Source organism: Cupressus sempervirens, chromosome 4, assembly GCF_028749045.1.
Source record: "Cupressus sempervirens isolate cs-2001-9-10 chromosome 4, ASM2874904v1, whole genome shotgun sequence".
NCBI classification, from domain to species: domain Eukaryota; kingdom Viridiplantae; phylum Streptophyta; class Pinopsida; order Cupressales; family Cupressaceae; genus Cupressus; species Cupressus sempervirens.
The window spans coordinates 761136874-761142055 of record NC_143121.1 but is presented as its reverse complement, the minus strand read 5'-3'; positions in this window follow the sequence as shown (position 1 = coordinate 761142055).

Sequence of the window (5182 nt, the reverse complement as noted above, 5' to 3'; positions counted from 1 at the left end):
GGAAGTGTGTGTATATAAGTACAACCATATGTAGATCTGTACACTTAAGGGGAGAATACCCCTTTACATACTTTAGTGGAAGATAATAAGAGGAATATTTTCTCTTCAGTGTCTCTTTGAGCACTAAGCCTTGTACCTACCATAGTGAAAGACCTGAAGAGACCTCTTTCTCTTATTGTAAAGGAAAATTTGTATAGTATTTGCAAAATATGGATCAACACCATGAATCTTGTCTCTAGCACATTTGAGGCTCTGTAAGATGCTATGACATGTACTACTATACACACTAGAGCATGTGCCACTAGCCAAGGATTCACGAAGTCTTTGAATCTCTTGGTTAGTGTGATCATAGACCATGTTGGATGGGATAGGCTACTAATCTGTGGGAATAGGGCATTGTTGGGGGGGAATAGGCTATTGATTGGGGGGGATAAGAGGTTTTAGCTACTCAAGGGGATAGGAGGATGCCACTGCTTAGGGGGATAGGAGGCTGCATCTTAGGGGGGATAGGAGGTTGTTGCTCGAGGGGATATGAGGCTGTTGATCTGTCATGTGAAGGTTAATGTATGTAGTATGTGTGCATGTATATAATGTGTAAACCTAACATTTAAATTTAAATATGGTATTTTTAATAAACTTGAGATTTATCAAGTACAATGACATTTAAGAAGCTAGAATTTCATAAACATGAAATTAAACTATATAATATAGGTAAACATGAAATGAACATAATAAATAGTACACTACATGTGTGTTTTGTACATCTTAAATTATAAAATATGACATTGAATAAACTTAAAATTTATTGTACTTGATGACATTTAAGAAACTAGAATTTTGTAAACACATGAAATTAAATAATACATGTTTAAACATGAAACAAACATATGTTATGTACATGTACATATAATTTTGTAAACATGAAACAAACAAAGCATGTTCATGTTTACATTGTACTATGTGCAATAACTTCATAAAATTGTTTCAATTAAGTCTAGATAGAGTCTAGATCACATGGGTGGACTACTTGACACATAACTAGGTTAAATATAGAACTAGATTCACTATATACTTTAATATGTATATTTTCATGATCATGGCTAAGGTTATTAGGGAAATAAGTATGACTACGGTTAGAGTTAGAGTTAGTGTTAGGTTTATATTTAATTTTAGGGTTAGGCTTAAAGTTAAAACATTAGGGTTAGGTTAAGACTTATTATTAGGGTTATAGTTAGGTTTCAAGTTATAAAATTAGTACATATTGTTCTTGTTGCACGTGCCTCATAGTGCATAAATTAATTTGATTAGAGTTGGCATTCAAGGTTAATGTTATATCATGATTATGGTTTATATTAGGGTTCTAAGGTTAATTTTAGGGTTACTTGGTTTAGTATTAAGATTGAGTTTAGGATAATTATTAGGGTTTAATCATTGTAAATTTTCATTAAGTTAGGGTTAGGAAAACACTTAGGGCTAGGGTTAAAGGAGGGTGCATTCAGAATAAATGTTCTATGTTGAGTAAGCTATTATGGTTAGAGCTAGGGTTAGTGTTATAATTGTGTTTATATCTAGTCAGATCATTAGTGTTTAATACCAGTGTGAGACTTACGTTAGCATTACAAGTAGAATTATGATTAGGTTTAGGATTTAGTGTTAAATGTTTAGTAATTTAATATAATTAGCCCATTGGGGTTTAGTATTACCTAGGATTATGGTTTATGTTATGGTTATAGTTACATGGTTAGGCTTAGAGTTAGGATTGTGGTTAGGATTTAGAGCTACATTGTTACAATCATGATCAATACATTAGGGAGGATCTTTAGGATTAAATGTTTAGGGTTAGTGTAAATTTGGATTAAAGTTTTTAGTTAGGATTCATATTAGGGTTAAGAAGTGAGGATCTTGCTTTAAAATTTTATAGTTAGTCTTTGCATCATGGTTAGGTTTAGGGATAACTTTTGGGTTAAAATGATATAACTTTAGGTTTAAAGGTTAATGTTTAGGGTTTAAATTTTATGGTTATGGTTAGAATCAAGGTCAAATCTAGGGTAAATATATAATTCTTAGAGTTAAGATTAGGATTAAATTTACATGAGGGTTAACATTGTGTTACATGACATTTAGGGTTAGGATTGCATGGTTATATTTATTTTTTAGATTAGGTTTTAATCAAGGTTTAATTAGACTTAATATTATGGTGGGGAGGTCAAGATGAAGTTTATGATAGGGTTCATGTCATGAACTAACCCATTGGAACTAATGTCAGGGTTAAATTTCATTGAAATTAAATTATTAGGGGTAAGGTGAAGATTTAAACACACACGCACACACACACACACAAACACACACACATGTATATATGAACTTAAGTTTAAATATATTACAAGTTCACATGTGTGCATTAAAAATTTAAATGTATGTGTACATATCCATAATATGTATGTATGTGTGTGTATATATATGCATATATACACATATACATGTACATATGTATGTGCATGCATGTATATATACATACATATTCATATATATGTATATATACATGTACATGATATGTATATAACACACACACACACATGCATGTATACACACATGGTATATATATGCATTTATACATGATCTATACATATATAAAAGATGTATATGTATACATATATGATATATGTACATACATACATGATATATGGGTGATCCCACAATAGTGGATGGCACTTTTGTGCCATGCATAAATTTTCTAAATGTTACAAAAAATGCAATTTTCAAATTCCCCATGTTCACATGAACATATCTATTATGTTTGTGTGAACATATGTGATAGATATGTTCACACAAACATATCTCAACAAGAAAGGCTATGTTCATGTGAACATAACCTTAATATATGTTCATGCGAACATATGTTAACAATGATTTATGGTTTACATTCCCTATTTTCCATTTTTACTGTTCATTTTTATGGCGTGGTAGAATTTTTTTGGATGTTGGAGCAAACGTATCAAAGTGCTAAGTGAGTTGCATCATTTTCCTCCAAATTTTAGTCACTACGCTATTTTAGGTATGTTTATATGTGATTATTTGAATTTTTAAATTTTTTTTTTCTACTTTCAAAGAATATTTTAATACATTAATCTTACATTTTTATTTCTTATTAATGTTAGTTAAATTTTATATTATTTTTTGTTTATAATTTTTTTAAAATTTTAATATATATTAGTGTTATTAGAAAATACATTAGAAATTATTAAAAAACATTGGTCTAGAATATTAGAAAAGTATTAATTTAACATTAGGAAACAAATATAGGAAAGATTACTATTAAGTTAGATAAATATTAGAAAGTACATTAGAAAATATTAGAAAAACAGTAGAAAATATTTTTAAAAATAGTCTAGAAAATTAGAAAATATTAATTTAACATTAGGAAACAAATTTAGAAAAAAATTACTATTTAAAATTAGAAAACACAAAATAATAAGTTAAAAAGTCTAACCCTAACCCTAACCCTATATATAACCCTTATTCTAATCTTAAGCCTAACCCTAAGCCAAGCCATAACTCTAACTCTAAATCTAACTTAAACTCAAACCCTAATCCTAACCCTAATTGTAACCCTAATCATAACTCTATATCTAACTATAACCCTAACTCTAGCTCTAACTCTATCTCGAACCCTAACTCTAATTTTAACCCTAACTCTAACCCTAACCATAACTCTAATTCAAACCCTAATTATGACTCTAATTACATAACACTAACCATAAATTGCTAACCAAAACTTTAACTATACCCTTATTGTTAACCCTAGTACTCTAATTCTAATTCTTAACTCTAACCCTATGCCAAACCCTAAAGTAGGCTCTAACTCAAACTCAAACCCTAATTATAACCCTAATCTAACCCTAACCATAACACTAACCCTAACCATAACCCTAAATCTATTTCTAACCCTACCCTTAACTCTAATTCCACCCCTAACCCTTACCCTAACGGGCTATATATAATCCTAGTTTTGTAACCCTAATTCTAATCTTAATTCTTGCTCTACCTCAAGCTTGAACCCCAACTAGCACTAAGCTTAATTGGAACCCAAATTATAACTCTAATTATATAACTAACCCTAATTTGCTAACTCAAACTTTAACTATACCCCTATTGTTAACCCTAAAATTCTAATTCTAATTCTTAACCCTAACCCTAAACAAAACACTAACCCTAACTCTAGCTCTAGAACTCAAACTCAAACCCTAAATCTAACCCTTACCCTAACCCTAATCCTAACTCTATCTCTAACCCTAACCCTAACTCCAATTCTACCCCTAACCCTAACCCTAATAGGCTATATATAACCATAGTTCTATAACCCTAACTATAATCTTAATTTTATAATTCTAACTCTAATTAGATAGCTTGAACCCTAAATAGCTCTAACTCTAACTCTATCTCTAATCCTAATCCTAACTCTAACTCCACCCTTAACCATAACTATAACGAGCTATATATAACCCTAGTTCTATAACCTTAATTCTAAAAACTCTAACTCTAGCTCAAACCCTAACTAACTCTAATTTTAACTCAAACCATAATTATTACTCTAATTACATAACACTAATTCTAATTTGCTAACCCAAACTTTAGCTATACCCCTATTGTTAACCCTAGAACTCTAATTCTAATTCTTAACCCTAACCCTAAGCCAAACTCTAACTCTAACTAGCTCTAACTCAAACTCAAACCCTAACTCTATGTCTAATCCTAACCCTAACTCTAATTCCACCCCTAACCCTAACCCTAACCCTAACGGGCTATATATAACCCTAGTTCCATAACCTTAACTATGATCTTAATTTTATAACTCTATCTCTAACTAGATAGCTTGAACCCTAACTAGCTCTAACTCTAACTCAAATCCTAATTATATAACTCTAATTGTAACCATAACCATAAAGCTAACACAAACTTTAACTATACCCCTATTGTTAAACCTAGAACTATAATTTTAATTCTTAACCCTATCCCTAAGACAAACCCTAACTTTAACTCTAGCTCTATAACTCAAACTCATACCCTAACTCTAACTCTAATCTAACCCTGACTCTAACCCTAATCTAACTCAAACACTAATCTAACCATAACTCAAACTCTAACCTTAACTGATGTAGGAGCATCCTGGGTGTAAAAGCAA